The 13,410-nt window shown below is 45.7% G+C and overlaps 1 long non-coding RNA gene across 1 annotated transcript; it reads right to left on the bottom strand.

Annotated features, from left to right (window-relative positions):
- Positions 1 to 330: 330 nt before the first annotated feature.
- Positions 331 to 7,811, bottom strand: LOC139048603 (uncharacterized). Its single transcript, XR_011507798.1, has 3 exons — positions 7,762 to 7,811; positions 6,273 to 6,378; positions 331 to 421 (listed from the first exon to the last, which is right to left on the bottom strand). It is a non-coding gene; the product is annotated as an uncharacterized lncRNA (long non-coding RNA).
- Positions 7,812 to 13,410: the final 5,599 nt, after the last annotated feature.

Here is a 13,410-nt window from a genome sequence, read left to right on the forward strand (position 1 = left end):
CACGAGCGCTTTTGTTAGGCAAAATAATTTTGACAGAAACTTTCTTGAGGATATGCATCTGAAATTTTTTTTGCCTAGCAATAGTTCTTGAAAAAATTGACTAAATCCAATGCTTTCACCTGCGGCTTTGTGTAGCAAAAATCCAGAAAGCAGTGCTCAATAAATGTCAAAATCTTGTGGGCCTTTTTCGAGTAGATAACGTGGAAGACCCAGAACAAAGCGAAAAGGCAGGCCAGGCCTGCCAGCAGTGATGCTACAAACAATTGCTGCGCATCCATGTGTAGCGCCTCCCTTCAACCTCTTCTTTTGTAAAACGAGCCTTAAGGAGGCCCCCCGCAAACTGAAAGCCCGAGTTGTTAGCATCCAGGCGCAGCCTCTTCAGCAGGCCCTTTTCAACATATACACCGTCGCCGATGTCTACCTGTGAAACAACAGAACAAGCACAGATTAATTTTGTACATTTTTGATCAAGGAAAGGTTAGGAAATAAGGTAAGGTTTGCAAAAAAGGAAGTAGCTGCTTCTTGTTGATGCGGTTTAAAGAACAAAGTACCCTTACGTATACCATACATGCGTTGTGCTGAGCTGTGTACTTTCACCTCAGACTAGAAAGTATTGGGAACTTCAATGCAAAAGAAAGACATTCATCTGCCTAGCTCTAAGCAAATGCGTTCCACCCCTTGGCACAGAATGAAATCTGGTGCTGTTCTAGCGGTTAGCACACACTGAAAGCTTCAAGCCTGATTTAGTATTAGGCCAAGGGTCAAGCTGTGCTCGAATATAGTCGGATACAACTTTAGAAAAGCAGGGGCCTTTACTCCTCCGAGGCGGATGCACACGAGCATCCACTAATGGGTGCGCACTCTGGACTGACGTCATGCGCCGGACGGCCGGTGGCCCGCCGTCGAAGATGGCCGCCCGGGCTTCGAACTGGGCCAAGTCGCGTCAGCTGTGCGTGTCAATGCCTCGTCACAGTGAATTCCCAATCTGTTTGTCATTGTCTATCATGCCGGAAATATTACTGCGAGCTTACAATGCGGCATCTGTGCCGCGTGCGTTTATTCTAAGCCGTGATCCGGCGAAGAAACATTGCAGCGAGCATCGCTGGTGCTGCGCTACGCTTTGTCTGAAAATAGGATGCCTCGGTGATTGCTGCAAACACATATCCTGCCTGTTTGTTTCATGTCTTTTTTATTTCGCTCCTGAGTGAAGTTAAGACAAGAAAAGTTTGCCAAAGTCTGGTGCCTGCTGTCAGCGGCGGGTGAGTTCGTGTACCGTGTCGCTGCATTTTTCGTCGGACGGGGTAAAGTGATGGAGCAAAACCATTCTGAGGAGAAATTAGAAAAGTGTGCGCGCGTGAAACAAACCTACGAGCGTCTCAACAGAAAATATTTGACAAAGAGGCCTCCAATGCAAAGATTTGTCGCCGTCAACTTAGCGTGAGTGATCGTTGTCAATAGTGAGATAGCCGAGCGTCTAATGGCGGTGTTCGAGCGTTGTGTATAGCACCGTCGATTGATTTCTTTCCACCAGTGCTCACCGCGCACGCAAGCTGTACAATGCGTGCTGTGGCACAGTCACGCATAAGTTGTGTTGCCAGCGTTCCTGCTTCCATGCGTGTTTGCACTTACTCATATTTGTCCTTTTATTTTATATTAGCATTTGTTTTTGATAGTTTTCGTTCAGCAAAGTCCTTACACATTTTCATTAGCCAATCTCATTCAAAGCACTAACTCCTGTACACTGCAGGACTGGCCTCTTCCATCTCATTAAAACCTTTCTCACTGGTCTACCTCGTCTTCTCAATCTGCCTACTCGCTGCGTTTTCTGTCCTTGTTTCTTGTATTGTTGCTGCAATGTGATTAACCAACTTCATATTATTCATTAACTTCATTAACTATTATTCATTCATTATTCACTATAATTCACTATTATTCATTCATTAACTATTATTCATTAACTTCATTAACCAACTTCCTCAAAACATATTTTGATCGCCTATCAAAACAGAAAGGTTTAGAGATACATTTTCTTAAAAGCGTCACGTGGGTTGCACAACAACTTTGCCTCTTACCTCTGCTCACGTTTATGCATCAGTGCATGTGGCAGCTAGCCAGAAGTGCACATGAAAGGCTGCATATTGTGAAACACCTTGCTATGCTGTTGCATTTTTCATGCATTCAGTCTTAGTAAACAAACGGTTTCGCTGCCTATCACATATGATGGCGAAAATTTTCAGCACGAATAACAATGTGCAGCGGGGTGTGATTTCTGTCTGACGCTTTCGCCGTTGCAAAGACACTCTTCAGTGAATGGAGCCCAGCAAAGCAGTGCACTGAGAGCTTTTGCAACTTTCACCATTTATTACTTCACAAATGACATTGTCTGAACCTGGCCGTTGATCGACATGCCGATGGCTTGTAAATTAAATAATTGCCTCAATAAAACAAATTCAACTTCACTCAGCATTTTTTAGCACAATGCTAGCAGAGCTATTCAGGGTGAATTATTGTGCTTACATTGGTGTTACTTGCCCGGTCAGATAAATAAATACAACAATGACTGCGGTATGACTGTGATTTGACATGCAGACTGCTAATGGTGCCTTTCAAGCGTGCCCTCGACTACTGCAATTAATAGCTACCCGACTGAGTATATTGGGCCTAACTAAGCTAATGATGTTTGATAATTGTTCTTATTCGCATTACTTGCCTAGGCCAGGTAACCAAAATAAACAATACCACCACATGAATGTGTGTTTGCATGCAAGCTGCCAACAGTGGCTGGCACTGTCGCATTGGTTGCTGCCGTTTCACCAACAGTGGTGACGGCTTGACTGGGCTTTGACGTGCAGACTGCTAAAGGTGCCTTTGAAGCGTGCCCTGATGACTGTTATTTCATCACAGGGCCCGTCATGCTCATAGGTGGCTGCCCACTAGAGTATTTTGGGCCTTCTGACATTGGCATTATTCATCTCAACAGGCTGGAAAAAACTGTAGGGGCAGCACAACTGCACGCAAAGCACAATGTGCTTTGGCATGCAGGCTGCTAAGCGTGGCAGTCAATTTCATTCAGGTTGATCATTGCTTTTTCGTGTGAAGCTGGACAGTGGCTGCCCGAATAAGCATTTCGGGCCCCACATAGTTATTCAGAGTTAATAACTGCATTTGCATTCAGATTTTCCGGCATTTCAGCACGTTTCCATGCCAACGCTTATATTGAGCATGATCTGTGCAGGACGTTGCTTTTTCAGAATTGGGCTTCCATTAGAAGGAATATGTCATCAAATGAACTGCTTATTTATTTGAGAGGTCACAGGAGAATGCTTGGCTGCTGTGCTTGACACACAGTACACCGCTTCAGTGATGGGAGATCCATTGTTGCGTTTGCCGAGGTATGTGTGGCTGGCAGGAGGTCTGGACCTCGCTTCACGCAGAATCAGAGACGAGGAGAGTTTTCTCTGCGAATAATTCTTTATACAATGTTTACATGTTGCCGTCGTTATCAGGACAGAGACCAACAGAGCAGCTGCAAGCTGCTTAAATAACACCCCTCAGTCCGAAGATCCCCCAGACAGTCCCCAAGGACGAAACAAGGTCGTGAGAGAGAGGGTCTGGGCAGCCTCCGGGGTCCTAACGCCGCTCTCGGTGGCCGGCGCTTCCTTGAACCGCGCTGCGGCGTCAGGACGATTTGGCAGTTGGTCAGAATGGTGCGCCGTGCAAGTTTTATGGCCCGCATAGGACAAAGGGAACCAACTGCAAGTCACCGGGTCGAAACACAGCGCTCCTTTGGAAACTGTCCCAAACACAGCGGGAGTCGTTTGTGGTGTGGGCGCCGCCGGAGAAAGGAGGGGGGGGGGTTGCATTGCTGCCGGGACAGGGAGGGGCCGAATAGCAGTCCGTGATCCGGTGGCCGCTTCAGTCGTGGACGCCGCGCAGCCGCAAGGAAACTCGAGCCGTGCACGTAGTCGTGTCCGAAGCAGGCAGGCACCATGCGGGGATGAATGCTGCCTCGACGGTCGACAAACCATAGCACTGGCCTTCCGTCAGGCAAATCCCAGGCCACAAACATAACACAATATACGCTTCGAGAACTCGTTAGTGATCTTCTCGATCGTCGGTATCTCGTTGTGGTGAAATAAATCGTGCACACGACCTCAGCGCACACGTGTCCTACTTCGTGCTGCTTCTTCTTTTCTCCACATTTTGTGGGCGTTTTCGTGAGGGCGTCGATAGTTTGCCAGCCAAAATATGCGAAGCTTTGACCTCCCTCCTCAGCTTTAACACGGAGCTTTCGCTGACACTGAGCATCTTGGGTTTGTAATGGTTGCGATAAATACATTGTTTTATATAAGTACTTGTTCAGTAACAACTGATTCATTTGAAGCTCGGAACAGGAGTAGAAAATGTGCCGTGTACATGTAAACAAGCACAAATGCGATGCAGAGTTGCTCTTTCTACTTTTGCCACTTGCAATGAAGCTAAAGAGCAGACGACAGGCAGCGTTGTGGAAGGCACGGGGTTATTTTTCTGTTGCGATCTGGCATGTGCTGTAGCACATGAGAGCTCCACTAAACCAGTCATCAAAGTCTTTATTTACATTGGGAATTGCGCGTTTCCTAAGCACGATTTTTTGAGCGGGATTATTTTAGTCGCAGAGGCAATCGGACGTCGCGCTTCATTCATCTGGGCGGGGCCTCCCCTTTCTTCTAAATTTGTATCCAACTATACTGACGCACAAGTGCTCGAGAACTATTGAACAAGACGCAATTGTTTTCGATTTACTGACTGCACTTGGGTGTAAAGCTTCTGTCTGAGAAATGAATAAACCACATACACAAGAAGCATTTTCTTAGTTAGCACAGTCTTTAATAGGTACTGATACCTTCAATTTAGAAAGCCCTGTATATTGGGCCTCATCAAACTAATTTCATAAAAGGTTTGGCAAGGTAGAAGCATAGAATTTTAGAGTCATTAGAAGACAGGTGAAATGAGTTATTTATTGCAATTATTACTCAAATTTAAAATTTAGACCACTCATCCCAATGAGAAATTGATGCAAGCAGTTTGTACATGCCACATAAGCATTTAGATATCAAAAATACGGATTAGAGAAAACCTTTTCTTGGAGGTTCATTATTGCAAGCAGTCATGTCCTCGAGGAGAAATAACTTCTTTTTCTGTAGGGAGAAATGAGGCTCGAGTATTTTATTGACACATATATATGCCCATGCATATATGTTATCTCTGTTGTAAACCTTTTTTTTCATGTATATGCAAGGTGTGTGTGTAACATCTCATTGTGCACAAAATCAAATCCATAAGAACCCGACAAGAAGCTAAACAAACAAGAGAGCAATCCCAGTGACAAGCCATGTTAAACCAACGAGGTAGCCATCTCAGTAACAAACCGTATCAAAAATTTTACTGACATGAATTCTGACCTTTGAAACATAACATGTGTATATGAATACTATCTACATTGGAGCAATGGGCAACTTTAAGCAATGGCTACGCCAACATCAGAACGATGTGGATGAGAAAAGAGTGGCATCAAATGCTTTGGCAGAGCATGCAGCAATGACTAAACACAATAGTGACTGGATAGTGTCTAGCATAATCGGCCAGGAAAGAAATTGGAAGCCATGCCTGTACCCGGATTCCCTGGAGATGCAATCAACAGGACACACGTTTATCTGAAACCAAGGAGCCCACGCCCATCTTATGCTAAAACTTACTTAATTAAATATGCACTTCCACTTTTTTTAGCCTTATTGTGAACAAGGCTTTCATATGGAAGCCAAAATGTATTGCTTTTAATGTTGTATTTGGTTGGTCTATGTCTGTCTTTGTCATGTTTCATAGCGACCACACAGGCTTCTCGGAAACTCTTGATGATACAACTTTTGTGCGAAAGCATTGCTTAAGGCACTTTTCCGTAAACCATGTCTTTAGGTGGTACAACGCATTTTTCTAGACACTCTAGAGCACATTATTCAAGGCACGAAACGTCAATTCATGGTTCTTAAAAAGGCATTTTGGCTAGAATAATATAGTCTATATGGAGTATATAAGGCATAATTACTCAAGCACCCAATTATATTTAACTCAGAGGAGGCTACTTTAGGTAAATTCATTAAACTGAGGGCACTCCACCAAAACATAAAATTCGTGATCAGCCACTAGAAATCCTGAAAATGGCAATACAGTAAAATGATTGCATATAACACAAATGTATCCTACAACTCGAAAGGCAGCACCAGTTTTGTACGCACCTTTGAGAAAGCGCACAGATCACGTGCTTTATTGTCGTGCTGTCCAGCTTCCAGCAGTGCAGCAGGTTCCTGCTCGATGCAGGGATGCCTCCAGAATCCGCATAGCCTTCAAAAGTAAGAAATGTTTAATTTATTGTGCTGTGAACCTGGGAATTTGTGATTTACCAGTGTCATGTGGAATTGCAAAGAGAGCCTCACACAGCCAGCTGCATGAATTTGCGCCTGGTTGCACAAATGTCTTTTTGTTATATCTAAGGAAGTTACACTGATATTTTGTAACAAGTGAAGTTTCAGGAAGGAACGAAATCAGCAACAACAGGCTACCAGGACAATCAAAAACAAAACTCATATATGCAGTAAAACGTGGCGCATTGGAATAAACAACAATATTGAGCACATGAAAAGCGTTCTGAAAGCTAGATCGCGATTTTGTAGCGATGCTATTTCTTTTCGTTATTCGTTAGTGGTCTGACCGCCACCCCGGCCCGTGCTACGTACTGGAACAGCCGGCCGTTTGCGGTTTGCGGTAAAAATTGACTAAATCCAATGCTTTCACCTGCGGCTTTGTGTAGCAAAAATCCAGAAAGCAGTGCTCAATAAATGTCAAAATCTTGTGGGCCTTTTTCGAGTAGATAACGTGGAAGACCCAGAACAAAGCGAAAAGGCAGGCCAGGCCTGCCAGCAGTGATGCTACAAACAATCGCTGCGCATCCATGTGTAGCGCCTCCCTTCAACCTCTTCTTTTGTAAAAGAATTCTACCCCCTCGATTCTATACCACAAGAGTGGTATAGAATCGAGGGGTAAGTATCGCTACAAAATCGCAGTCCTTAATTTATTACGCACTACCGTATAACCTACGATTGCAAGAGCTGGCATCCCGTTCGTAAGAATTGGTTGGTCTATGTCTTTCTTAAAGGCCGGTGTCTGAAACGTCTGTCTTAAAAATAAACTTCGTTACTGTAATATCGGCCTATGTCGGGTTTGCAACATAGAAGACAAATACGCGAAGACACTCAAGAACATAAACAATACACAGGTTCTCGCGACGTGGTCCTCCAAACCAAACTGTATACATACAAAAATCTTCATACAAGCTTCTATCCGCTTAAGCGTCAAACATAGGAATCCTGTGCCAACGCGCGAAGCCCATGATACATCGACGGATACATTACACATGTACTGTACTTGCGGGAATGCATATATAACGAATAACTTCTTGCCAGAAAACTACCGAACGAACAGCAACTTTCAGTGTTTTCATAATTGTGTGCCCATTCAGGCATAGCAATCAAGGCGGGTAGCATATATTTTACAGCAGAATGCAAGTACGCTGTAACATCAGAGGAAGCCTTCGTGAAATTGCTTGCTAAATGTGCACAGCAAGACGGCCAACCTACGATCAGAAAGCGCTTTGCTCTAGCTAGTTACACAACGTTCATTACGTAAATCATAAGTTCAAGAATGCGCGCAAGGGCCAAACTTGCTTACCTTTCAAAAAGACTTGGCCAACGCTCCTTCGTCTCAAAGGTACCGAGGCACTGACGTCTTTCTGGCGCAAGCACTGTAGAACTTCCGATGAACTCCAGCTCCACAAAAGCACAACCTTCAACAGCCTTCCATACACTACGATTCGAATCTCCAGTACCAGACTTTTCACGAGAGCGCGGGCAGGCAGCTCGGCAGAACAAAGGCAGCTCGGACGGGCGCTGTAGTAAGGCACTAACTGTCGACACTGATAGATCGCACGAAACACACGGCGAACTAACGGCGTTACACGAGTCCGGAGGGTTTGCGATGGTTACTGCACACGACAAGGAGCACATTTTGTCTAGGCACTTCCAAAATATAACTCAAATACCGCCTTACTGGAATGTGCATTCACGATAACCAACGTGGTACGTCGACCAAACGAATACTGCAGTGGCGCCACTCTGCGGTTTTTAGAAAAATATGTCGTAAATGAGAAAATTACGTGTTCTTTCCTAACAACAATCGGTAGGGACACTTTAACAAATTTCTTGAGTCCAAAAGTGTTAACTTTGTATAAATATGCACTTTTTTATACGAAGTTTAAGAAAATGTACTGTATATGTATAAAAAAAACGAAGCGGATGTCGCCTTCAAGATTCGCAACCGCTTCAGTCGCATGCAGTTTGCAAAGGCACGGCCTTCGAAATCAGAATTTGTCGCTCAAACGAAACTGTAGCTGGGAGGAGGGCAGGCATTTAGGCCCCAATTGTTGGGTTTACAGTGCCTAGGTAGGCTTCCTTATTTATAAAGAATATACAGGGACTAACGCCGAACCATGAGCGAGCTTTAAGCAGGGGACACACGGTACGATTCGGCGTCCGATCCAACGTGCGTATATCCGAACGGTCGAGCGGCGCGTAAGCTCCGCCCAGATCCAGCCCCCCTCCCCAGCTTGAGTTTAGATTCACGTCGAGAAACGCAATATAAAAACTCTGCACAACACTGCTTCACTTTACGTGAACACTGTCAATAACATTATGCCCCTGCAAGTGACAGAACACTTCACAACGGCGCGTTGTCCTGTGACGGCTCCGGTAACAGCCAGCGATACGGCCGGCAGGCATAGCTAGGCGGACGCTGCGGCCGACGGCGCTTGATTCAGCCCGAGCTCGATGAAGAGGGCTTATTTTTGCCAAAACAATTAACGCTGTGCACTTAGGTAGCCCGTAATCAAATACAATTGGTTTACTCGACGCAGTCGTTGCGAAGCGCAAACGTGCAAGCGAAGCGAGCAGCCTCGCTCGGACGGTCGGTGCATAGAGATCGGTGTGTGCTGTTTGTCCGCGGAAAGGCCCTCGCGTCGCGGCTCCCGATTTCGACGGTAGCTTAGTGCTAGTGTACTAGGCGCTGTTTTGCATCATAAGCACATGCTCTAGATAACTTTATTGAACTCGTAACTATTTCGTGTCGGCAACAAACTGCAGCAGGCAAGGGAAAAAAAAAAGACGGCGAGAAACCGGCCTGCCAGCGCCGCCTCCGTGGAGGGAACGTCAGAGAACGTCACATCAGCTGCGGCCAAACGATGGTGCGGAGTGTGCGGTTGTCGGACACATCGGACGATGAAAATTTGCCCGGTTTGTCGCACGCCGGACGTCCGGTCCGGCGCTTCGGCACGGCAAAACACCTCGATTGCGGCTGCCGTTCAGGCGCGTCGGACGCCGGATCGGACACCGAATCGGACCGTGTGTCTCCCGCTTTAGTTGGCGAACACGAGCCCATCAGCGCGCCGTCCGTGCACCTCCGTCTGCTTGCAATGGTGGATGGCCTACGGGCTTCTTTGACGCCTACTGAGCACAAATTCATGATCACCGCTCGTATACACGCTTCCTACAGCGCTAGCTGTCGTGTTTACGAGATTATGTGCCCTCACCTTGAATTGGTGAGCCCGCTCGACATGATCGCATCTATTTCTAGTGCGTGAGGCTTTCCATTGACTGTCACTACAACTAACCAACGTTTTGTTTATTTTGTGCTACAGTGGGTCGTGACGATTCCGTTCACAGCTTCAAAGTGGACAAGAGACAGTCGTTTTCTTGCTCGTAGAAGCATGAAAAAGTGGGCTTGTGCTTGGCAATGAACTTTGACCGACACGCTTGCTTCCGGCCGGAGCAGCAGACTCGACAACTCGCCGTTTGTAGGCTGCCGGCCGATGGCGGTATCCCTCGCGAACGGCAAGATATTTACCTGCCGTAGAGAGGATCGGTCCAGGAACGATTCTTGAGGCGATTTTTGTCGCTGAATGCGAGCATGGCCACTCCGGTTCGCCGTGCAGAGCGGAATCGGAACATTATTTTTCGATGAGTTCGTACTGACGCAATGCAGTCGATCGGCTCGTCGGTCGTGCAACGGGCGGCGCGCCGGCAGGAAGCCGCGTCCACTTGAGACACATCTTACGCGACGTATGTAGTACATACGTTCCAAGTTTCCAACGTTCTGCCGTTCCGCTGGTGGATGCACCGCCACGGCATCGATCTTTGCCATTCCTGCCGCGGCCGTGCCTGTCGCCGAGCGTAGGCTTAACTGGACTGGGCGGAGCTTGCAACCTTGGGGAGTAAAGTGGTAGTATTTAATCACGTGATCTTCAGGTTGGTTCCAGATCACGTGGTTTTAAACTCTCAATAGATGGTTTTTGGTCACGTGATCTAAAACTCTGTACATCGTAAAGCCGGCTCATGACATCCTTTTCCTACGTTTCTCAGAGATGGTAGTAAAACGATGTAATGTAACGCATTTTACTGCCTCATGCCAGAGTAATTTTCTGGTGCAAGGTAGTCTTCAAAGCTCATGAGCCGCAAAAACCCCAATGTCGGCTAACTTTTGCTTACAGTGCACGAGACAGAGAGTCCACGCCAGCCAATATATCCCGAAATGAAAACACTTATGGAGATGCACTCAGATTTCGCATTAGCGAGTATCGTAATCGTCGCCGTATTTTTTGTATGATGTATGCCCCATTGAGCAGCGCTATCCAGTAACCAGGGTAAGGAAAACTCCGTTGTGCTCACAAAGAAAACATCACTTCAAGAGAAAAAAAAACGACACTCTGGGTGCCTTTCAGTGTAAAGAAACTTTTTGCCCATTTATATAGCCGTGTGATTCACAGCGCATATGCGAGACGAGGCACTGAACTTTCTGGGCAAACCTTTTATCTCTGCTAGTTAACAACACCATCCCTATCTTCAGAGTCTATTGTAGAGGAGATAATAACCGAGATTGCCTTGCAACACTCATAATGATATCATACGAGGTGAATGATCAGTGCACCGGAATCGCATATTTGCGCAGCAGCTTCGCCTCAGGCGGAAGCTGAAATAGGTGGTCTCTGTCGCCTAATTGAGTGTACCTAATTAACTGCAGCGTGATTCTTGCAGGAAGCCAATGTTCTTCACGGAGCCCGAGCGCAGACTTCTGCGAACACATTGCAAGGCGTGGCATCGAACGACATACTTGTTTCGATGAAACAAAAATGAGGGCCACAAATCAAGGGACTTTCTGAATGCAGTGCGCAAATAGGATGGTTCCCCAACTCATCTCCGTCGTCGTCTACCATCTGACCAAGAAGGCTGGCGCAAGTAGTTTGAGCCCACCATCCTGAGAACGCATTAACTTCCGGCGACGCTGCCGTCCTCGCTGCCGAGCTTCGAAGCGGAAAGCAACGCAGCTATGATGCAGTGTGCTGGCCTTGCTTTCCTTGACGCGGCAAGCGTGGCGCGATTCCTGTTCCGCCCGAAGGCGTGGTCACATTGTCCAAGAAGTTTGGGTACGAGATAGTTCCTGCTGGCTACCGGATGTTCAAAAAAATAAATGTTTCGAAACTGGACTTATACCTTCATTGGCTGCAGTGACGTACCAAACACTCGTGAAGTGGGCGTTCTAAACATTTTAGAGAGCATCTTTTAGCCACTCTCCAACATTTGGCGTTTCAACGAGAGAATATTATCGGTGTCGTTTATATTTAGTCCGCTTCGATGACGCAGGTGAAAATAATAAGAAAAAAAAGACTTCTGTAGGCATTTATTCGAATTTGTGCTCTTTATGTGAATGTGTAAATTGTAGTCCGACGTTCACTGATGTTGTTTCAGAGTTGATCAATCACATCACGCCACTGATGGAAATGAAGTCTGGTGAAGAATTCTGATGAATCTTAAGCGAACGCATATGAACGACGCGCTGATCCGCGTACTCTGATAAGTTCCTTTAAAATTTACGTGGGTTTTTCCATGAAGATTTCTTGAATTGGGGTGTCACATTACTACAATACGTTTCTCAATTACAGAAAGCACCGACGACATGCAGACATTCACATAAGCTCTTTTGAAATTTCAGGCCACAAATCCGATCCTTGCAAATATTGCATTACTGGTGAGCACTGAAAGATACTTTACTTCTTCTTTTTAATTAAGTAAGGGTAATTGCATGCAAAAAGCACGAGGCCTATACTGTGGTGATTAGTTTGTCATCTGATGTGAAATTGAAGGGCAGGACATTCCCCACGATTGTAATAATTCAGTGTGAAACCCATTTCGGGAGGGGGGCGCGCAAAGAATTAAATTCTAATGTACTGAGCGTAATACAAGAGCCTAAACACATTTTCGCGCAGTGCTAATACGTAACGGAGCTTGAAATACTAAATTTCGAAGAATTCGTCTTTTATTTAATCTCCAAACTTGCTGTAGCCTTTGCAGCAGTGTTTCGAAAGTACAAAACTTTCAACTTAACACTTGTTTCCTGCAACGACCGTAATTATATCCAAAAAAGTAGAACTTATATTGGGCCCTGTTTCGCAGATATCATCAGTCATGTTTGATATCTTGGTGCATCAAAACATGTCCTGGCAACTAGGCTGAATAAATCTGTGAATATTAGAGTCTGACGCTTTGTGGATGACATATTAATACTAGGTGAATGTGATGGTGACAGCTTTTGAAAAGTAGCATCCGGTAAAGTAGCCATCGTTGACGAATGCTTGCAGTAGTTGCGGCTGACACACAAATGGACTATAAGTAATACTATGACTTTATTTGCGTGAAACTTTCATGCCGATTTACTCAGTTATGCTGTATGCATAAGCCATGGCGTGGAAAGCCACTTTTTCATTGCTGATCGGTGCATTTCAAGCTATTTAAGAGGAGCGTCGTAATCCTGCGCTTTGTCAACCACATAAAGAAATCTTGCCGTCATGCCCTGCAGCGCAGTTTTGTACATTTCTGTATCCTGTGGCCGAAAGGTTGCTTAAGTTGATTTGATGAGGGCAGAATCATGAGAAGCGTAAACTTCACAGAAGAACCAGACTGCTATGGCGCTGTAAAGCTATATTGTTTCTATAAAAAAGTTGCACACTGCAATAAGATGCAGTTGTTTTTTTCAGGCTGTTACTAACTTGGGCACATGAGTAAGTTAGTGAGCTGACACCCCTTGCACGTGCTTCAGGCTGTTCGGTCGAGCACAAGTAATATTCTGGCTTTCGTGCATTCAGTCACACAGACATGTGGGAAAATATATCCAGGGCCGACTGGCAGATGCCGCGGTGACAAAAACGAAACATCTCAACAACCTTGTCAATAATTTGTAGGATAATCTGGGAACTCACTGCCGCGACTGCTGTGA

The sequence above is a fragment of the Dermacentor albipictus genome, chromosome 8 (assembly GCF_038994185.2).
Source record: "Dermacentor albipictus isolate Rhodes 1998 colony chromosome 8, USDA_Dalb.pri_finalv2, whole genome shotgun sequence".
Lineage (NCBI taxonomy): Eukaryota > Metazoa > Arthropoda > Arachnida > Ixodida > Ixodidae > Dermacentor > Dermacentor albipictus.